General features: G+C 48.1%; 1 protein-coding gene across 3 annotated transcripts in view; it reads left to right on the plus strand.

The window, feature by feature from the left end:
• LOC144768336 (carnosine synthase 1-like) overlaps window positions 1-23,927 on the plus strand; it is a 557,293-nt gene that overhangs the window by 127,558 nt on the left and 405,808 nt on the right. The gene's annotated exons all lie outside the window — the stretch shown is intronic.

Raw genomic sequence — 23,927 nt, forward strand, 5'->3', positions numbered from 1 at the left:
AACATGGAAGGAAGGTGGGGACGATCAGTCCCAGTGCTCTCAGAGTCTGTGGGCATGTCTTACACCTGCATCCCTCATATAGATGTGTAAGAACAGGACATCTCTGTTCATTAAACAAGCATTGGCGAAGCCAATAGGTCTTGGCAATTAGAGAGTTATTGGTGTGGTCAATATTAATGTCTTTTAGCCATGCTTAATAGCAGCACGTCTTCTGTTTAGATTGGCTGAAAGAGAAGTAATAAAAAAGCATGAAACCGGAGCCTGTGGACGTGTAGAATGGCTCTAGGTGTAAGTGTGTGAATTTCGAAGTTTGTGCTCCTTGGGGACATTAACATCCACCTTGATCATTCCGAGGAGGGGGACTCCATAGCTTTTATGGACTCCCTCCACTTAGCGAACCTTTATCAAAGGCTTCTTGTTGGAACCTAAATATGTCAGGTCACCTAGGGTAGCCTGGCCTAGGGTAAGGCAATATCAACAGAGGCACATGTGTAAAGGTTGCAAACCACCCAGCAGTAATCTAATGCAATATCACTCAAAAATGACACTACACCAATGTTTGTGTAAAAATACGAGCTTGTATTATAAAAATATTTTATCTACTCTTCAGTCATTTTACATCTCAATATACTGTTCAAATTGGTCAGAAGATTCCAGTTGACATATAACCTCAGTAGAATTTAGTTCAAAAGAAGTTGGTCTTCTACAGTGTTAGGTTTCTCACCCCAGTGGAGGCTCTCTAATTATATCACCAGAACGTCCACAACGTTGACACGTCCTCCACTTCAGTTTAACACATTAGAAATGTCCAGGTCTTAGAACCCTGGAAGGTTACCTCCCCTTGACAGAGCAACACCCTCCTCGCAAGAGATCAGTAACCCCAAGATGACAGTTTCAAGTTTCAAATGGAATGTTTCTATAGCTCAAATATCACTTGCACATAGGTAAATAAAATGAGGTCACCGTTTCTTCTTCCCCTTCCCCTCTGTAAAAGAATCTCACACTTCAGCATTCAAGTTTATAACTTTCCGCAATTGCAGGACACTCCCCCAGCACTGTGGAGATTTTTCATAAACGCCTCCCTCTGAGCTTGTTAAACGTAGGCTTGTCTCCGGCTCTCCCGGGCCCTTCCTGACTCAACACGGAGATCCCCAGGAAATAGCGGGTAATGAGGGAGGGTACTGTCAGGTGATTCCAATAAAGGGCTCAAGAGAACTCCTCCTCCGCTTCTCGTGTGATCCCCTCAGTCAAGCTGTTCTCCTCCCTTAAACCTCCACCTTACTTGATAATGGAGCGGAGTCTGGCGCTGACTCGGTTCCCCTCAGCTCTCCCGCCTCCGCTGCTACTCCGCTCACGAAGCACGCCCTAGAAGCCTGGGCTCGCAGGGGGCGGCGTCTGGGCTGAGGCAATCGGGGTTTCCGGCTCCCGGGCAAGACGCACTACTCACTGTCAGGATACGAGGCAGCGCAGGCGCGGGTGATTAGTGTTCCCGCTTGGCGCCGCCTCACTTGCTTGCTCGCCTGCCCGGACACCGCTTCTGAGCCTGCGCTCTCTCTCCTCACCCTGCCGCACTATTGGAACTGCACAGAGTCGAACGCTCTCTTCCTCCTGTGCTCAATGCCACACAAGCTCCGCTGTCACTCGCCTCTCTACTGCAGCTTCCTGGAGGCGCAGGGCGCCACACCTCGCTCCTATCCGCTTCCACCAAAACGCTGGTAGGTGAAGTTTACCAGGGGAATGTAGGGAGAAGGTCCCCAGCAGGAGCTAGGACAACGGGGGAAAGAGGGGCCAAGGGCTCAAGGGGGGGTCTTCCGCCACAGCCGGGCCAATTTCACAGAAGAAGAAGGCGGTTGGGAGGGTTTGGTCAGGGGCCAGAGGGGGAACGTCTCCCTGAAGTGGTTGTCTATCACACGGACAAACTAACTGCTTCCAGTGCGTCCTCCTCCTCACACCACTGCCTCTCTCCTCCAACTCCCTGTACTACACAAAATGGCTCCCTGACCCTTGCCCTTTTATAGCCAAACCACACAGGGTCCAGTAGGGTCCAGAAAGTTCTGGAAGGCCTAATGTTAACCTATGGGGCAGTCTAGGATGAGGCAGTTGGGGACAGTTGGCCGCCACCATTTTGTGAAACTCAGTAAATCCCTGACAGGAAAGGCACCTAAACTGAGGTGACTGTTTATGAGGGAAAAAGAGCACCTATCCCCCCAGGCCAACACCATAAAAATCTAGTGGACACAAAAATAAATAAAGGCATGAGGGGCAAAAAGGGGACAAAATAAATAATAAATTGGAGGGACTACGCAAAAAGTCAGACAGGTCTAACACGCGTCCCCCCCAGCTGAAAGTGGGGAGAGCTACCCAACCCCTTGGGAGTCCTCATCACTAAGGCGGAAATACCTAGAGAGACTGTCTGCATTGGCGTGGTCCACCCCAGGCCGATGTTCCACCTGGAAGTCCATTCCCTGTAGGGAGATGGACCACCTCAACAGCTTGGGATTCTCCCCCTTCATCTGCATTAGCCAACGAAGGGGTCGGTGGTCAGTCTGAACCAGGAAGTGCGAGCCAAACAGGTATGGCCGCAGCTTCTTCAGAGCCCACACCACCGCGAAAGCTTCCCTCTCAATTGCACTCCACTTCTGTTCCCGGGGAAGCAGTCTCCTGGATAAGAAGACTACAGGCTGATCCAGGCCCTCTTCATTCAGTTGCGATAACACTGCCCCAATGCCATGTTCTGATGCATCTGTCTGGACAATGAACTCCTTGGAGAAGTCTGGGGCCCTCAGGACCGGTGCTGCACACATTGCCTGCTTCAGTTTTTCAAAAGCTTGCTGACAAGCTTCCGTCCAAACTACCCGTCGAGGTTGTCTCTTGGAGGTGAGCTCTGTGAGGGGCGCTACAATAGTGCCCAACTCCTTCACAAAGCGACGGTAGTATCCTGTGAGGCCCAGGAAAGCTCGGACCTCAGTCTGTGTCTTGGGGGGTTCCCAGGCCATGATTGCCTCAATCTTTGCCTGCAGGGGCTGCACTGTCCCCCTACCCACCAAGTGTCCAAGGTACACAACCGACCCCTGCCCAATCTGGCATTTGCTGGCTTTGATTGTCAATCCAGCTTGTTTCAGGGCCTGGAGAACTGCTTGCAAATGTTGCAAATGGTCCTCCCAACTGCTACTGAAGACAGCAATGTCATCTAGGTAAGCAGCGGAGAAACCCTCCATTCCAGAGAGGACCTGATTCACCAGCCGCTTAAATGTGGCAGGGGCATTTTTGAGCCCAAAGGGCATCACGCAAAATTGGAAGTGTCCCTCAGGCGTGGAGAAAGCTGACCTTTCCTTCGCTCCATCTGTCAAGGAGATCTGCCAGTACCCTGAAGTGAGGTCAAAGGTGCTTAGGTATTGGGCAGCTCCTAGCCGGTCAATTAATTCATCCGCCCCAGGGATCGGATGAGCATCAGTCTTTGTAACTGAGTTCAGTCCCCGGTAATCCACACAGAACCTCAGTTCTGGCGTGGTGCCCGGTGGAGCGGCTTTTGGCACTAGCACCACCGGACTGGACCAAGGGCTGTTGGAAGGTTCTATAACTCCTAGCTCTAGCATCTTGGCAACCTCTCCATGGATGCTAGCCTTCACCTTGTCGGACAGCCGGTAGGTCTTCGACTTCACTGGTGGGCTGTCCCCTGTGTCCACATCATGGGTACACAGGTGAGTCCTTCCCGGGACAAGGGAGAACAACGTAGAGTACTGCTCCAGTATCTGGCGGCAGTCCTCCCGCTGTTCAGGAGTTAGAGTGGGAGAGAGAATCACTCCCTCCACTGACCCATCCTTCTCTTGAGACGAGAACAAGTCTGGGAGAGGTTCGCTTTCCGCTTCCTCTCCCCCATCAGTCACCATCATTAAGATGACCTTGGGCCTCTCATGGTGGGGTTTGAGTCGGTTGGCATGCAGCACCCGTAGGGGCTGTCGAGGGGTCTTAAGGTCCACCAGGTATGTGGCTTTACCCTTCTTTTCCAACACTTCAAATGGGCCTGTCCAGCGATCCTGAAGGGCACTAAGCTCTCCAGGCTCCATCACCCACACATTTTCTGGCCAGGCTCCAATTCCACCTGGTGAGCATTGTGGTCATACCACTCTTTCATGACTGCCTGGCTGGCCTCCAAGTTGTCAGAAGCTTGCTTCCACAACTTCGCCATTTGGCTCCTGAAGGCCAGCATGTAGCTCACCACATCCTGGGGGGGTTTCCTGGGAGACTTTTCCCAACCATCCTTCACCAGGCTGAGAGGACCGCGTACAGGGTGCCCATACAGAAGTTCAAAGGGGCTAAAGCCCACTCTCTTCTGTGGCACTTCCCTGTAGGAAAATAGCAAACAGGGTAGGAGGACGTCCCATTTCCTCCGCAGGCTTTCGGGCAGACTTCTGATCATGCCCTTCAAGGTTTTGTTGAACCTCTCAACCAGTCAACCAGTCCATTCGACTGGGGGTGATAAGGAGTGGTGAACCGGTAGGTCACTCCACACTCCTTCCACATTGCCCGCATGTAAGCTGACATAAAGTTGGTCCCCCTGTCAGACACAACTTCTTTGGGGAAACCCACTCGGGTAAAGATCCCCATTAGGGCCCTAGCCACCACAGGTGCAGTGACTGTCCTCAGAGGAATTTCCTCTGGGTACCGTGTGGCATGATCCACCAGAACCAGGATAAACCTGTGACCAGCTGTTGTTGGTGGATCTAAAGACCCTACAATGTCGATGCCCACCCTTTCAAAGGGGGTGCTAACGACTGGAAGTGGTTCCAGGGGAGCTTTCAGCTTCACCCCTGTTTTCCCACTGGCCTGGCAGGATACACATGTCCGACAGTAGGTGTTGGACGCCACTTTCATCTGAGGCCAGTAAAAGTGGAGGACAAGCCGAGCAAAGGTCTTGTCCTGACCTAAGTGTCCTGCCAAGGGTATGGCATGAGCCAATTCCAGCAGAAAGGCTCGGTATTGTTGCGGGACTACCAAGGCCCTTGATGAACCAGGTAAGGGTACCTTGGGTTCACTGTAGAAGAGTCCATCCTCCCAGTAAATGTGGTAGTGTCCCGTAACATCACCTGCTGCCTGGGCTTCAGCCTGTCGCCTCAGTCCCTCAAGGGTAGGGCACTCCCTCTGCCCCTACAGAATTCCTCTCTGGTAGGCCCTCCCTCCACATGCCACTCAGCAGGGATGGGTAGGTCCTCCAGAGAGACTACTTCCCCCTCCACGGACTCCTGGTCCACCACCGCAGGTGGCCGATCTGTCACATGGGGTGTGGAAGCCGAAGCAGGCTCTTCCTGTCTTCGGGTCTGTCCCTTTTTGGCAGCGGGTTGGGCCATTGTTCCAGGCTCCAACCCAGGCGAACTCCCTCTCCGGGTAGTCGCAGACCTTGTGCTCACACAGGCCCAGTCAGGTGTACCCAGCATCGCAGAATGCGTCCGGTATTCCACCTCTCTCCAAGCGTTGTACTCCATATCATTCCCAGCAGACAATCAACTGGCACGGCAGGGCTTATGGCAACTCGAAGTGAACCTGCAACCCCTTCCCACTCAAAGGGAACCTCAGCCACGGGAAAGTGGCCCATTCTGCCGTCAGCCATCGCGGCGGGGTGGAGTACATTGGGAACCACCTGCTCTGGAGACACCAGTTGACTTCTCACCATAGTCATACTGGCTCCTGTATCTCTCAGAGCCTCCCCTCTCTGGCCATTGATGGTGATCCATTGCCCATACTTAACAGTATTTGGGGGCACCTGGATCTTAGGAACCATCTCCCGTTCTCCCAGGGACACTAAGGTGACACCCGCCCACTCACCCCCCTTATCTAAGGGCAACTCCTCCCCGAGCGCTACACTAGCTACTCCCGGTGGTTTTCCTCCGGTGGGAGGGGGTGGTCTCTTTGGGCATCTGACATCTCCCTTATAATGTCCAACACCACCACATTCGAAGCAGTGGAGAACCCTTGGCTGCTGGCTTTGGCCAGGATTAGGGTTCCTGGGCGGGTTTGCCTTAGGGGTGAAACCTGTTCCCTTTCCCTGGAAATTGTTTTGGGGACCTTTAGAGAACTCTCGCTTTTTATCTCCCCCCTCCTTCTTCTGGGGGGCGCCCTGTCCGGCCTTTTGGGAATCCCCTCCAGTCCCCTTTGAGGACACCCGGGTACTTGCCCAGATGTCCGCCTCGTCTGCAAGCTTCCGGGGATTGGTCAGCTTGCTGTCCACCAGGTGTTGGCGCAGCTCGGGAAAGCATTTCTCGAGGAGGTGCTCTTTCAAAAATAGATCATACAACCCCTCATAATCCTTCACCTCACTGCCCTTTACCCAGCCCTCTAATGCCTTTCTTGCATAATCAAGGAAGTCCACCCAGTTCTGGGTGCTTAACTTGTGGCTCCCCCTGAACTTCTGGCGATACCTTTCTGGGGTAAGCCCAAACTTCCTTACCAAGGCTAACTTCATGGTGGGGTAGTTGGTTTGCTCCTCTGATTCCAAGGCCAGCAAGGTGTCCCGACCAGTAGGAGGCATGTACTTATACAACCCACCCCCCCAGTGCTTCTCCTGGATCCCATGGGCTCTTAAGGAGAACTCATAGGCTGCCAGCCACTTGGCTATGTCATCCCCCTGACTATAGCTGGCAATTATATCCTTAGGCAGGTAGGGTCTGGACTCCCTGGTTGGTTCTCTGGTTTCGCTGCCACCATTTGGAGTTGGAAAGGGTCCCCGTTGCAGGGCCTGGAGTTCTAACTCTTTTAGTTTGAATTCATGAGCCATTCTTCCGTCTTCCTTCTCCTGTTCTAACCTCCTCCCCTCCCTCTTTTCTTCCAACTCCATTTTTGCTATTTCCCACCTTAACAGTCTATCCTCTCTCCTGTCAGCTAACTCGGTTTCTGACAACCCTCTCGATGACACACTGCTGCCCTCCCGTGAGGTTGCCTTGGGGTTGATTGACATCTCACCCACCCCCGGGGAACATTCCGCAGTCCTATCAATGACAGTACCTCTGTCCGATTCCTCCTCTTCCACCGTTCCCTCCTCATTGTGCGCTTCCATCCAAGCCCTCAAACTGGTCTGGAGTTCCCCCTTCTTGGCACCACGCTTAAAGAACACTCCCAATTGTTGACAGAAATCTTTTAGCTGGGCCAATGAATAAGTGTCCAGTTTTTCCAGTGCAAATTACATTTTGCAAAAGGGCAACACAAGGTTAAGCACACAAAAAGAATAGAGTGGCAAGGGCAACCTGAAGCTACCTCCACCCCACCACCAGGAACAAATTTGGAAAAACAAAAGTAAAAATTAGGAGGGCCGCCAGGAGAAAACTCCAGGTGTAGGCTAGTGGATTACACTAAATTACTACAGAGTAGTTGCAACCACAGTCAAGATCCCACCGCTAGACACCAACTTGTTGGAACCTAAATATGTCAGGTCACCTAGGGTAGCCTGGCCTAGGGTAAGGCAATATCAACAGAGGCACATGTGTAAAGGTTGCAAACCACCCAGCAGTAATCTAATGCAATATCACTAAAAAATGACACTACACCAATGTTTGTGTAAAAATACGAGCTTGTTTTATAAAAATATTTTATCTACTCTTCAGTCATTTTACATCTCAATATACTGTTCAAATTGGTCAGAAGATTCCAGTTGACATAAAACCTCAGTAGAATTTAGTTCAAAAGAAGTTGGTCTTCTACAGTGTTAGGTTTCTCACCCCAGTGGAGGCTCTCTAATTATATCACCAGAACGTCCACAACGTTGACACTTCCTCCACTTCAGTTTAACACATTAGAAATGTCCAGGTCTTAGAACCCTGGAAGGTTACCTCCCCTTGACAGAGCAACACCCTCCTCGCAAGAGATCAGTAACCCCAAGATGACAGTTTCAAGTTTCAAATGGAATGTTTCTATAGCTCAATTATCACTTGCACATAGGTAAATAAAATGAGGTCACCGTTTCTTCTTCCCCGCCCCCTCTGTAAAAGAATCTCACACTTCAGCATTCAAGTTTATAACTTTCTGCAATTGCAGGACACTCCCCCAGCACTGTGGAGATTTTTCATAAACGCCTCCCTCTGAGCTTGTTAAACGTAGGCTTGTCTCCGGCTCTCCCGGGCCCTTCCTGACTCAACACGGAGATCCCCAGGAAATAGCGGGTAATGAGGGAGGGTACTGTCAGGTGATTCCAATAAAGGGCTCAAGAGAACTCCTCCTCCGCTTCTCGTGTGATCCCCTCAGTCAAGCTGTTCTCCTCCCTTAAACCCCCACCTTACTTGATAATGGAGCGGAGGGTGGCGCTGACTGGGTTCCCCTCAGCTCTCCCGCCTCCGCTGCTACTCCACTCACGAAGCACGCCCTAGACGCCTGGGCTCGCAGGGGGCGGCGTCTGGGCTGAGGCAATCGGGGTTTCCGGCTCCCGGGCAAGACGCACTACTCACTGTCAGGATGCGAGGCAGCGCAGGCGCGGGTGATTAGTGTTCCCGCTTGGCGCCGCCTCACTTGCTTGCTCGCCTGCCCGGACACCGCTTCTGAGCCTGCGCTCTCTCTCCTCACCCTGCCGCACTATTGGAACTGCACAAAGTCGAACGCTCACTTCCTCCTGTGCTCAATGCCGCACAAGCTCCGCTGTCACTCGCCTCTCTACTGCAGCTTCCTGGAGGCGCAGGGCGCCACACCTCGCTCCAATCCGCTTCCACCAAAACGCTGGTAGGTGAAGTTTACCAGGGGAATGTAGGGAGAAGGTCCCCAGCAGGAGCTAGGACAACGGGGGAAAGAGGGGCCAAGGGCTCAAGGGGGGGTCTTCCGCCACAGCCGGGCCAATTTCACAGAAGAAGAAGGCGGTTGGGAGGGTTTGGTCAGGGGCCGGAGGGGGAACGTCTCCCTGAAGTTGTTGTCTATCACACGGACAAACTAACTGCTTCCAGGGCGTCCTCCTCCTCACACCACTGCCTCTCTCCTCCAAGTCCCTGTACTACACAAAATGGCTCCCTGACCCTTGCCCTTTTATAGCCAAACCACACAGGGTCCAGTAGGGTCCAGAAAGTTCTGGAAGGCCTAATGTTAACCTACGGGGCAGTCTAGGATATGGCAGTTGGGGACAGTTGGCGGCCACCATTTTGTGAAACTCAGCAAATCCCTGACAGGAAAGGCACCTAAACTGAGGTGACTGTTTATGAGGGAAAAAGAGCACCTATCCCCCCAGGCCAACACCATAAAAATCTAGTGGACACAAAAATAAATAAAGGCATGAGGGGCAAAAAGGGGACAAAATAAATAATAAATTGGAGGGACTACGCAAAAAGTCAGACAGGTCTAACACTTCTGTTCTCCACACATGTGGAGGGGGCACACGTTGGACATCATCTGTGCCAATTTCCCCTTACTAGTGTTGAAGCCACGGCCGGTAGCCTGGTCAGACCACTTTTATAAATTTTTTCATGGGATTTGGACAACTCTCCTCAGCAGGCAAATTGCCGTCGCCCCCTGTCTCCAGGAAGGTGGATCCTGGCCAGTTAAGCGCTTCATTTGTTGCTTCTCTGCCCTCTTTTTCGGGTTGTTTGGAAGAGAATGTAACCAATGGTTGTTTGGAAGAGAATGTAACGCAATTCGCCGATTGGATCGCGGGTGCTGTCGCTAATGGGTCAGAGCAGCGCCAGACAAGGCTGCGCAGTGAATCTCCTTCTAAGCAATGGTTTACTCCCGTGCTGAAGACTTTAAAGCATGCCTGCAAGGCTGCGGAGAGGGCTTGGCGCTCTGGCGGCTACCACCTCCCTGATAAGAACATCCTCAGAGCCAAACAAAAACTTTATTACGTGGTGATAGGAGAGGCCAAAGGACAGTATTATGCCGCTCGTATTGAGTGGGCAAATAACAATTCTAAAGACATTTTTGCTATTGTGCAGAGCTTCCTGTCCCCCAGCGCCTAGGTTGCGGCTTCATCCTTCCACGGAGTCCTGGTGTAACACCCTGGCGTCATTCTTCAGGGATAAAAGAATCAGCATACAGGAGACTTTTCTGTCCTCCCCATCCTCTCGTCCTTGCCGCTGTATCCGCCCAGGGCAGAACTGGCCCCCCTCTCTCGGAATTGTATCCTATTGACCTTGCTGGTTCTCTCCGAATCCTTAAAGCCCTTAAGTCCGGCTCTCCTAACGACCCTCGTGTGGCCCGTTTACTTTCAGATGTGGCTGACACCATTAATGCGGAGGGGAATTTTTTGGTCAACAAATCGCTGTAAAGTCCACATTTGTAAAGCGCACAATCACCCGTAAGGGTCTCTAGGCGCTGGGGGCCGTCGGGAAGATTAAGCGAGCTATTGCCCAGAGTCACATGGTGGTGGGCTAACCTGCCGCCGGAGCCGGGGATCGAACCGTGGTCCCCAGATTCCAGCGTCAGTCGCCCTGGCCGCGGCGCCACACCTCTTCCACGTGGGAAGCTTGTTTGCCGACAGCCTGGAAACATGCCCTGATCCTTCCCTTACTCAAAAAATTGTCACTTGATCCACTAGTCCCAGAAAACTATCGTCCTATCTCACTTCTGCCCCGTCTGGCCAAAGTCTGTGAGAAAGCGGTCACTTTCCAACTTACTAACTTTGTAGAGGGGGCTGGCTTGCTTCATCCGGCGCAGTCTGGCTTCCGTGCCACTTATAGCACGGAGTCCGCTCTTCTGGAGGTCACGGAATTGATTCAGGAGTGTCTTGATGCCGGCAGGAATGCAGCATTGGTCATGCTTGATCTCTCGGCGGCGTTCAACACGGTGCCTCACGTCATGCTCCTTGATCGCCTATCTGAAATAGGGATCTCTGGGTCAGCTTTGCAATGGATCAACTCTTTTTTGCAGGGAAGGTCGCAGCAGGTTTGGCTCCCGCCGTGTGCCTCTGTGCCCTTGAGGGTTTCAACTGGGGTTCCGCAGGGGTCTTCACTTAGCCCTCTGTTATTTAACATCTATGTGACTCCGCTGATTTCTTTGTCAGAGTCTCTGGGGGCTAAGGTGATGGCCTATGCTGACGATACCCAGTTGTTGTTTACCTGGAGCAAGGAGGAGGACTCGGTTATGAGACCCCATCAGTGCTTGTCATCGGTCTTCCATTGGCTGGCCAATGCGCAGCTTAAATGTAATGAGGGAAAGTCTGAAGTACTGTTCTTTGGCTCTTTTGCTTCGGATTTTAGAGGGAGATTCTGGCCTCCTCGTTTTCCTTGCCCGCCTGAGAATAAGGGTGCCGCCAAAAACCTCGGCATCTGGTTTGATGAGAATCTGAATTTTGTGACGCATGCAAAGAAATTGGCTGGCACATGCTTTGGTGTGTTGAAAAGTTTGAGAAAGTTTCTGCCCTTTTTGCCGAGTTCGGCTAGGGAGACGGTCGTTCGGGCACTGCTTCTCTCTCGCTTGGATTATGCCAACACCCTCCTAGTCGGCAGCCCAGGTTTCCTTGTGAAGAAACTACAAGTGGTCCAAAACTCGGCTGCTAGACTCCTAGGGGGGTTGTCATCCAGGCACAGTGCCCGGGCTCTCCTTAGGTCTTTACACTGACTTCCTGTTGAAACCCGCCTGAAATTTAAAATGCTCTCAATTGTGCAACGGGCCCTCTACGGTTTCGGCCCGAGCTATTTGCAGAAGAGACTGGTTTTCTATACACCAGTGAGACAGCTGCGTTCTTCCTCTCAGCTGCTGATGCAGACTCCGAAGTTTAAGCGCCAGCGACTGGGGGGGAATTCCTTTGTGCGCAAAGCCTCTTTGGCTTGGAATGCGCTGCCCTTGGCCTTGAGAGCTACTCAGGATCCCCTTCTTTTTAGCAAAGCTCTAAAAACCCTTCTGTTTTAATTAGTATCTGTTCATTTTCCGCCTTGTTTTCTGTAAGCGCCGGGACACTTCCGAGTAGCTGTGCGCTGTATAAATTAAAATAACATAACATAACATAACATAACTGAGTGCATAATGTTTTAATTGCAAAATCATTACAACAAATAAAAAGGTCATACCTATTTTAAAATGCATTCCCGAGTATTAAGTAAGAAACCACCTTTTTTGTAGTTGTATGCACCACAAACTCAAGCCGAAGGTATCGTAGCACTGTACATACGCACCAGTTGCATTCATTCATTTTTAGGAATGGAGAAATTGATTAGCCCAGAATCACAGGATGAGACCTGACACAGAGACTTGAGCCCAGTTCCCCACCTTTTAAGTCAGCCACTCAAGGAGTTATTCCACATCCTCTCCTGGTGTTTATAAAAGGAAGCATAACGGAACAGTAAAGGCGAAAGTTGTTCTCCAATTAGAAGGTAAGCTTTTACAAGGCACACATCAGGTGTAAATAAATAAAGGCGGTGAATAGTAGCAAACATTGCAACTATAAAACAAGCCAGGATTTGCCCAGATTCACAGGATATTGAGCCTGCAGCCAAGACACGAACCCAATTCCTCAGCTTCAAGGTTGGCCAATCAAGCAATTTCTCCACATTCTAACTCAGTGCTTATAAAAGGAAGGATAGAGGAAAGCTTTTAACAAGCTAGGAGGCAAGCTTTTCACTGCACATACTTATCAAAAATCACATTAACAAAACATGTAGGGGCAGATTTATGAGTTCTGGCGCATCTCTGCAAATCAGCAGGGATGCGCCAGAACTGATGCGTCACGCAATTCCCTCCTTGCAGCACCACAGATGCGCCGCATTTACAATGCGGCGCACCATGGTGCAAGGAAGGGCAGATGCGTGACGCATCTTGTGGTGTAGGGGCGGCGCATTGCTGGAGTAGCATCGCAAGTGCGACGCAACTCCTGCAATGTACAGAGGCCACCCATACATAACGTGGTGCGTCACTCCTTACGCCTGCTTCAAGCAAGCGTAAGGATTTGAACCAGCAGCGTCGTAAAACGTACTCAGTGAAATCTTGTAGATTTCACTGCGTCATTTTTACGGGGCTTTCCTACGAGGAAACGCCCACCCTGCGACAGAACGCCCACATGAAACCTGACGCAGGTTTCATGTGGCACAGGGCTTTACAACGTGACGCATCTGCCTAGATGCGTCACGTTGTGAATAGGTCGCAGGGATGCGCCACGTTTCCGCGCCGTTGCGTGACGCAACGGTGGCGTAAACGTGGCGCAAGTCCGACATAAATCTGCCCCGTAGTTTTGTAATCCTTGTTGGAAGTTTGAATTGTTGATGCGATCGTACCTTGGTCATGAATCAGACTTTAAGAGCGTGCATTGATATCTGACTCGTATTGCAGAGGAGCAGCGCCGTCATGGTCCGCTCACATGTGCAGCTATTATTAATGAGGGCGAGCAAGTCAAGGGAGTAGTAATCGGCGCAGTACATTAGGAACGGGAAAGCAACCAACTGGATATCACGGAAGCAACATTCCAGTACCGTGCTCAATTGTACATCAAAAAAAGCAAGCCAAGGGAGCAGTAAAGCGCAGTGTACGTTGTGGATGTTATTTTTTTGGGGGGGGGAGTGTGTTTGAGAGGAGAGGGAAGCACTGCATAGAGTATTGAAAAGTAAAGAAAAAAGTAGATCCTAAAATGGTCCTAAAAACAGATGCAGTAGATGTTTACAAGCACTTGGCCCATGAGGCATGACCATGCATGCAATGGACAAATGGTGACAAAGAGTATGAGACAGATGAGGGAGCGAGCTAATGGGAAGCCTGTGGGAGGGCTGAAGCTCACCGATTAAACACAACTCATCTCTTTGAGACAGCACATGCACTGTCTAGCCTAGACCTAAAAACTGACTTCTGTAGGCAAGATCGTACACTACTTTCTCATGACCTAATAGCTGCCAAGGTTTATGTAACCACAAGGTCAAAGGTTGGCTTTGTTGGTTTTCCAAACAGAGAGAGAATGGTGTGTTTCGCTGTCGGGAGGAAATGGAATATCCTTGTACCCATAATATAGTGGAGTAGGCATAGCCCTGCCAATGGTCTGCCAACTAAGGCCAATTCAGGGAGTCTGTCTATGGTCTCACCCTGGATCTACGAAATTGCAAAGAATATATTATCCAAAAAATCAACAAAATGTGAGCAGGGCCACAGGATGTGTATGAGAGAGGCTGTTTCTTCACAACTACGCCAGCAAACGTCAGAGTAAGCAGGTTTGATATTATGCAGGTGGTGTGGGGTAAGATGCCAACAGAACAGCATTTTGTAGAGAATCTCCCTACCTCAGACAGGACAAGTAATAATTACTAGTACAAAGACATATATCAGAGAAACTAGATTGGAACCGCACCACCGCTAGTCAAAAAAAGTCCATCATCAAATGTCCATGGATATTGAAGAATCAATTAAGGAAATGGCTGCAACTACACGAGATTAAGGGCCAGATGTAGCTCGCCAATTACCGGTCAGTAACGGCCGATTTTGGCCCTTACCGACCGGTATTTGGGAATTGACATGTAGGGGGCATTTTATTTACAGAATCGGTATATTTACCGATTCGGTAAATTTACAGAATCGGTGAAATACCGAATCGGTAAATTTACCGATTCTGTAAATCAATATGTAGGTGGCACTGTAATCAGTGCTACAGGCCCTTACCGAATTGTTATTTACCATGGAATACTATTCCATGGTAAATAACGAATTCCAGTGTACATGCACATCTGTGCATGTACACCTGTGCCATGTGGCACACAGACATGCCCTAAGGGCATGTATGTGTGTCACATGGCACACAAGCCCGAAACAGGGGTGCAACAGGGTGTCAAAGTGACACCCTGTCCCCCTTGTAAAATCGGTAATTTTACCGATTCAGTAATTACCGAATCGGTATTTGCTATTGAATCCTATGGGCTTCAAAGCCCATAGGAATCAATGGCAAATACCTACCGAATCGGTAATTACTGAATCTTACAGATTCTGTATTTTTACCGAATTATTTACCTACATAGCATTTACCCAATTGTAAATACCGAATCGGTAAAATTCGGTATTTACCATTCGGTAAATTGCTATTACCTACATCTGGGCCTAAGTGTTTTCTTTTTTATACAGTTCATAAAATAAACCATCAGCCACCAATTTTCGTCCTTTTAAACAAAAGGCTTCTTCGGTGCATTGCCAATAGAAGGCAACAACCAAATAGGTTGGTGTAATTCAATGCCAAATTATAAACGGGTGAAAAGAGAGAGTGGTATGATAGCCACAGCCAGATTTTTGCACGTGCAAGTTCTATTGGAACTAGCACATACTGATGGAGACTATCCGCCCTAAGTAGTGCACTATAACCTGGATTGTAGCCACAGGCCTCGATTGCAGCCTGTGTAAGCTGCACCACTTACAACAGATATAGGTTCCTTTATATCTGAGGTCACTGCACTTAAAAGCTATAAATCACCCCTAAGGCATGCCTTTCAATCCTGAAGGCAGGGTGTTCGGTTAGAAGTGTGAGGGCGCCTCTGCATGAACGGGACACCCCTACCATTCGGGAGTCCATTTTCCCGAGTTGTAAGGGCATCAGCCATTATGATATATAGAGTGGCCATGAGTCATTACACGATGGTTAACTCTAAACTGGCTGTAACGAACCATGTTGTGTTTGGTATCAAACATGTTGGCATCATACCCCAACATCGTAAATGGTGTTGGAGGTATGATGCCATGCACTATAAAGTTCCTTCAGGAGGCCCTCAGTGCTCACAGTACCAGTCTTCTAGACCTGGACAGCAAACTATGGCTGCTGCCGACCAGAGACACGATTCTACCCTCCTGCTACTGAGCCCGAGGAAGGCAGGACAATAGGTTTCCAGTAACAGGGAGGTGTATTGGGCCAGGGTGTGGGCACTTGCCAGCACCACTAGACTGCTTTGAAGGGCACATTAGGTGCCCTCCTTGCATGCTCCAGTTGAAACCAGTTCAGGGAGCACTTACCTTCCGCGAAAGTGCGAAACTGGACAAAGAACATGGGAGTATCCTCCCCACTGTCCAGCCCCTCCTCTGCGAGGGTCCACTGAATTGTCCCAACCCTTTTCTTAGGGGTCTTATGAGCTCACTTGTGGGTGGTTTCTTAGATTTGTCATGGGACAGATCCAAAACCACTTCGTCTTCAACAGTCTGGACACTTAGGACTTTGTTGGACTTCGTTCTGCGAACCGAGACTGTAACTAGGAAGACTCCTGCTGCTCCTGGTCTTGTAGTCCTGCCAGTCTTTTGCCCCTTTTGTGACTGTGCTCCATACAGGTTTCTCACATGGACTGTGGACATCTAAGACACCCAAAGGAGTCACTTCCCTGCATCTGCAGGCACCGCAACAAAGCTGACCAGTCTGCTGTTCCTGAGCTCCTACAGACTCCGAAAGGTTCAGCAACACAGGTGGGGGTTCTGCATCTCCCTCAAGGCCTGCACTGTATCCATAGCAAGTTTGAAGCCAGTATCCTTTGTCGGAACTTCTGGAGCAGTACACCTGTGAACCGGGTCAACTTGTCGATGCCAAGGCTTATTGACTTCACCAGAGATCTTCAGGCTCCAAGAAGCTCCAGACTCAAGCATATCTTGCAACCAAGATCTTCACCTGCACCACATCCTCTGCACCATGGGCTTTCATCCTTTGGTGAGGTCCTTTTGCGACTGTGCCTTTAGCCTGTGAGCCCTGTAGAGGGTCTTCTTTGGCTCCCGTGGGCTCCCCTGCTTGCTCTGGGCCTGCTCTGAATTACCTGCTCATGGTGAGTCACTTGTACCTTGCGGTCCCGACTGTGCACCTTTCTCGCATACTAAGTTTGTTGCTGTTGCCAAGACTTGTTCATGCCCCCAACAGACACGGACCCCCTGACTCTTGACATCCAACATGGGACAGCTCATGAACAGCTCCTGGTCTTCCACAGCATTGCATGGTACACACAGCTGCAGCTCCAAGGGCACCGTCAACTCTCCTGCATCTCTGACATAGGTGAGCATTCATCTCCCGTGCCTCCTGGTCAATCTTGAGTGGCATAGACTCTATCCCCTCTGCTTGCAGGTACCTCTCATCTTTGAATCCACCTTTGGGTTCCACCGGACTCTTTCACCTTCTTCGCCAGCGGCATCTTCACTGCAGTCCTCCATTGTGGCCAACCGTAGTTTTCTTCACACCTATGTACCTGGCTTCCAGGGAATAGATATCCTGGTTCCTGGGATATCCACAGGTGGGGTGACTCTCCAACCTTCCATCTTCCACAGGGTTTCTTCAGATTCCTCTGGGAAGGGTCCTTCCTCTTAAAAACTGCAACAGTGACTTACCCATTGACTTGTATTGAGCACATGGTTGTGTTCCCCGTCTGGACACGGCCTCCGTGGAGTACTTAAGTACATACCTTGGGTGGTTCCTTGGGTCCGCACCTCTTCTACCTTTTCTGGGTCCAGTCTCAACTTGGTTCATGGTTTGCATTCCACTTTCATAGTATATGGGTTGGTCTCCCCCTGAAAACCACTGTGTATTTGTGCTACTTACAAGTTCTATAACTAAAGTATTGTGTGTATTGTGATTGTATCTCTGGGAAGGAGATATTGCAATGTGTTAGTGAGTGTTTATAAAAAATACATATTTTTATAACTACACTATGTGGTTCTTTTTCACTTAACCTACACTATATGATTAGTACTGGTAAAGCGAGCTGCTTTACACTCCTTCTGGACTAAGCCTGAATGCTGCTCTACACAGCTAACACTTAGAGAGCTTTTGAAAGTTGTTTAAGACCACTAAAACCACCATAAGGGTTGTCATATACTAAGCCATCCTCCTAGTCCCATTTTTTGCTAACATCTGATAGATAGCAAGCTCTCTGGGCCAGGGAGCTTATGAAAAAAGTAGATCACTAGTTCAGCACCAGGGTCCACAAGAAGGTACCTCAGAGTGACGCTGAGGAGAATTGTTCGCTGTGTCAGTCTTAGGGTGGTCTTTCCACAAACTGTTTCCCTTCACTCCTCTTATTTTGCTGAATTTGCTTTTGTTCGCATTAGGCCTCTGTGCACTTGATCACTGCTAATCAGGGTTTATGCTCACTCATGAAAACATGGTAAAATTGGCTTACACCTAAGTGGCATACTTAATATACTTATCAGTCCCTAGTAGAGTGGTATAGAAAATACCCAGGGCAGATCAATTAAATGCTACTAGTAGGCCTGCAACACTTTATTGTGCCACCCATTCAAGTAGCCCCTTAGAACATGTCTCAGCCTTGCAATTGCAGCCTGTAGGCCGTTTTAAACTGCCAATTTGACCTAGAACCCCTACCATGGGCGTAAAACTACCTTTTTAATACGTATAAGGCATCCATCCCTAAGATAAGCCCTAAACAGCCCAGAGACGAGGTGCACTGTATTAAAATAGTTGGACATATAATTTAAAGTTTTAAATATTCTGGTAGTGACAAATTCAGACATTAGCTTTTCATTACTGTGAGACTCACCTCTCCCATAGGATAACATCGGGTTAACTTAATATAAGTGATAACATTTGTTTGGGAGCAGGTAGAAATATTATGTTATGTGTCTATGGAATTGTAATTTAAAATCATTTTTCATAAAGTCGAATTTTGAGTCACAGTTCTGATAATGTCACTTTTAGAAAGTTGCCATTTTCTTGTCCTAGCCATTTGGTGCCAGCAACCTGTTTCCTGGGTCACAGGACTAGGTGTAGTAGGCAGTCAGTCATTGTGTATTCTGTGTTGAGTTTTGAAACTTTAAAATATTCACTAAAAATCACCCGATCAACGAAAACGAAATTACTCACCTGTTACCAGGAGAGATCCCAGTACTGGATCTAGGTACCCAGCACTGACCAGAAAAAGTAATTACAACTGTGATTTTCCGATACCTAACTTTCCTCCACAGGATAACATTGCCTGGTTTTTGCCAGAAATTCTTCTAAGTGTCGATTTTTGCAACTTCCAAATATTCCTTAAAAATGGCCTGTATAACAAAAACGATTTCCTTCAACTGTTTTCAGGAAATGCACCTGGGCTGAATCCAGGATCAAGCCCTGGGTAAAAAAGCATTCGTAAAGTAAATGTTATTGCAGTTTGCTTAAAATTCCCATTGAGCTCAATGTTATAATTGTGTTAGGATTGTGTTGCACATTGCAACCCCTGTTTCTATTGCATTCAAAAGTCTACAGCTCATTGAAAGTATTCAACTGTAGCATCTCATTCTGAGAAAGTATTTTTATACCAACCTGTAGTTCTAAAATAAAACAACAATATATTTTTATATACAAAACAATTGGCCTAGAGTTCAGTTCTTGAGTGTGTGAGACAAGTTGCTGACTGAGTGTGTACATCAAATGCTTTACACTGTCCTCTGTGAGTGTGTACATCAAATGCTTTACACTGTCCTCTGATACTGCCTTACTGCTCGACCAAGCTACCACTTTGGAGAGTAAGGTTATATCTAACTTTAACCTCTGCCAAACCTCTGGGGACTGTCAGACTCTGTACACACTGTACCTTACTTTGGTGCAGTATATACAGAGCCACTTCTTCCCAGGAGACCCGTACCAAGCAGATCCAAGTATGACACAGAGTGTGTCACCTTTGATGGGGTGGGTGGTTTTCCCCGGGAAGTCTTGATTTACCAGGCACCTCCTCTGAACTGGTGGGATAGGGGATGCCTAACACCCGCGGCGTGAGCCTCCCCTCCCCTCCCCACTCTGAGAAACTGCAGAGGTCAGGAAAACCTCAGGAGAATGTAGGACAATCCTTGCTTGACCAAAGTCTGAAAGAGCGGCTTACCCAAGGGCCTCGCTCTTGACAATGACAGCTGTCAGTGGACTCTGTTGTTTGCTGTCTTGATGGGTATTGTTTTCCCTGGGATCGTGACCATGGCCAATCACCTTGTTGACCATGTATCTGTTAGCAAGTTAAGGTCAGGAAATTCACAGATGGGGTACCCAATTGAGGAAAAGGGTTCCCCATGGCTACTGTACTGACCCCTGGGATAATGCCTGAGGGATACAGGGATACCGTTAGGCCTCGATGGGTATAGAACCGATATGTCATTACAAAAGAGGGCCATTGTCCACGTTCTATCGCCTAAGCAGGGAAATCCTACAAGGTATTCAATAGTCCACCCTAGCTTTTGGTTGAAGGGGAGTCATGTTGGAAATGGTCCTTTTCGCAGGGTCACCCCTCAGATTCTTGCCTTGTGTTGCTGAACTTGTTTTCGTTGGCACCAGGACTTTGCACACTGTCCCTGTTAACCAGTGGTAATGGGCTTGTGCTCTCTCCCTAAAACATAGTATACATGGCCTACACCTGATTGGCATACTTAATTTACTTATAAGTCCCTAGTACATGGTTCTACACACACCCAGGACCTATACATTAAATGCTACTCGTGGGCTTTAGCACTCATTCTGTCACTGCAGCCTGTAGTACAGTTTTAAACTTCCATTTCATTTAAAACGTTAAATCAATCATATCAATCAGGAGTTTGTTAAGTGCAGCTACTCACTCAATAGGGTCTCAAGACACTGGGGGTGGGGGGATGGCAGGGGGGGTGCAGCTCCTGGATGTACTCGGTGATTCGCCTAAAAGCCAAGTCTTGAGGTCCTTCAAGAACTTGGAGAGTGTTGATTTCTGCCGGAGGTGGAAAGGGAGGGTGTCCCATGCTTTGGCAGCGAGGAAGGAGTGACCTCCTGTTCAGGTCTTCTTGATGTGCGGCACTGTCACAAGGGAGACCTGGGCTGAGCTGAGTGATCTTTGGGGCGCGTGGAATGAGAAGCAGTGGTTCATGTAGGCGGGTCCGGTGTTGTGGAGTGCTTTGTGGGTGAGAAGCTTGAAGGTGATTCTCTTCTCAATGAGGAGCCAGTGTAGTGTCCTTAGTGTTAATTGGATTTCTTTGGAGTTTTGAGGCCATCGTTGCCCTACACCTATTGAAGAACCCAAATCCCAACGACGGACCATTCGGCTCGTTTTGGACCAAAAGGAGCGCCTCCACTTAGTGGTAAACCCTGAGATGGGTAATACTTACATTGCCCGCCCAAAGTTGGACTTGTGTGGGTGGTTTTGGGTGCCTGTTTTATGCACCAACTTGGGGCCCGTCCTGCTCCCTCATCGGACTGTCCTCCCACGCAGGGGGTGGTAGCCAACCCCTCCCCAGGGGATCAACAGCAGTGGGGGCCCCTGCGGGTACCCGGATGGATGAATCTAGCATGGATTTCTGGTTGACATAACACAGCCGTCCTGAAGGCTGGATGTAAAGGTGGGTAGGGAAATATGACTTGGAGTAGTATGAAGGTGGTAGGTCATTTTGGGCAATGATTTTGGACTTATGGTGTATTTTTACCCTGTGATTGTGATAGGGCATTGCCACCCCCAGGCAGTTACCCCTGCTTACCATGGATGTGGGCCCAATCCCTGCAGGACTAAGCTCCCTGTCTGTTTCAGCGATTGCCTGCACTCGGCCAACCACCTGGCCCTTGTTGTGGTGGGGTGCTGCAGCACGATTTCCTTGAAACTGATTGTGCGATCCATGTGCGCTCTTCGGAGCTTGGTTTTGGCAGTTAATGCTCTACCAGGACATTCCCTTTACTATTTTATTCTGATCGTAGTACTTTTTAGTTGACACTGGTTAGCCATGTGGCCCATTCTGTGACAATAGTGGCACTCCTAGTGGCAGAGAGACTCGACAGAATGCGTCTGAGGAAAGTCTCTCTTTATCCAAGTTTTGGCTGACAATATATAAATCTCAGGAGGTACAATGAAACAATTCAGCATTTTTGAAGAAGCATCTCAGTCATAAATTAATACGTTTCTGCATCTGATAAGGACACAGATGGCTCTCAATCTCGAGGAGAGCTAGTGTGAGCCAGTGTCTATGTGTTCAGATGCCCGGTGTGGGGAGTGTGTCATCATTACGTGGGGTGTGCATGTTGTGTCCTGATAGGCTGAGTGTTCCTATCTACATGTGGTATCTAACTTTTGGTATTTTACGGGAACACAAGCCTTTGGCCAAATGTGTTTTATTGGGGCCAATTTCCTCAGACCTGTTTGTGGTGGAAATATCTATCTGTGGGATCAATGAGGGTTTTCGCTGGGTGCGTGTTTATCTTTTGGCTAAGTGAGATCCCACCTGTGACCTGTCACTTGATGGTGTGTTTTAGGATAGCAGGACCTGTCAGACCACGTATCTCTGACTCAGGGTTGATGGGGAGGTCACCTTGGGTGAATCTAACAGCAAAGATATTAGTTCATTGCAACTACTGAAAATATTATGGTAGTCATTGATATCATTCTTATCGGCATTCCCAAAATTGTGCGTACAGTTGTCAAAGTGTACATCAACATTGTCTTTACTGATATTGACATAGTTATGCGTGCCTAGATCATGGCGTAAATCAACCTTGCTTCTATGGGTAACAACATTGTTTTGTGTGCATGGCTTGAGGGATACATTGACATTGTTACTGCCGGCATCAACACTGTTGTGCGGGCAGAGATTATGGCATACTATGACATTCCATTTATGGGTATTAACATTGTTATGCATGCACAGGTTATGGCATAGGTTGACATTGCATTTATTGGCATTGCCGCTGCACATATCGTGGTATTCATTGACATCGTATTCACCCATTCCAACAGGCATGTTTTAAAAAAAAATCCCAATTTATTTGTAATGGTTTTTAATTTTATATATATATATATATATATATATATATATATATATATATATATATATATATATATATATATATATATATATATATATATATATATATATATATATATATATATTCACTGAAAAAACCAGAGGTTTTACAATGGTTACAGTTAGGAATTAGCATTTAAAAAACCTTTGAACTTCACTGAAAAAAACATAGGTTTCACATTTGTTATAGTTAGGAATTAGCATTTAAAAAACCTTTGAAATTCACTGAAAAACCATAGGTTTCACACGAGTTATAGTTAGCTGAACATTTTACTCATACAAAACCATTGAAGTTCCCACGTTATAGTTAGTTGGACTCACTATAACTCGCGTGACCGCAATCCACTGCTGATGATGTCACATATTACATCATTCATGACATGGTTAGTGACATCACTGATGACATCACTGATGACATCTCAAATAACATCACTGATGAAATCACTGATGACATCATCCATGCGATAATACGATGCAAATCCTCACACTCTAATCTAACCTTTGATACACCCAGTGTTAAATACAAACTACCATTCCTGAAACCATTGACACACCAACACCAGTTACTACATACACACTCACTGATTCCTAGGTCTACACACACATCCACTCATTCACCCATACAATCACTCATACATACAGTCACTCATCAATACAACAATATCATATGCACTCATACACCTATACAGAGACTCACACACTGCCACTCATCCATGGAGTTACTCACACACCTAGTCAGTCATGTAAAGAATCAATCATACTCCCATTTCCTCATCTATACAGGTATACAAACAAAACCTTACTTATTTAAACATAGACTAACACATACTTACTCTCTTTTACAATCACTGATAGAAGTGCACATTGATAGATACATTCACTTATGCAATCACAGGCTGTCATATATAGTCATTTATATATGCCAACTCTCACATGCACTGTGTTTTACATATGTACTTACTTGGACATGATGCACTGAGATATTCATTCAGTCACCAACACACCCATGCACACAGTAAACCACCTATACAGCTATTTCCACATACACTCTTCAACCCATACACCAAGTGAATCAACTGCTCACACATCTATGCACAGAGTCACACACGTCCCGGCCACATCCACACACAATCACCCTCACATACAAATACTTTGGTACCAATTAATAACCCATGTAGCCAGTCATATAGCTTCTAATCAATACATGCAGCAGCTTATACAACAACAGACATAATTATGCACACATTCTAACAGTTTAGTCACTAACCAAAAAGCGGTACAAAAGAGGGTGGTGATGGACGGAGCAT

The sequence above is a fragment of the Lissotriton helveticus genome, chromosome 1_1, assembly GCF_964261635.1.
Source record: "Lissotriton helveticus chromosome 1_1, aLisHel1.1, whole genome shotgun sequence".
NCBI classification, from domain to species: Eukaryota; Metazoa; Chordata; class Amphibia; order Caudata; family Salamandridae; genus Lissotriton; species Lissotriton helveticus.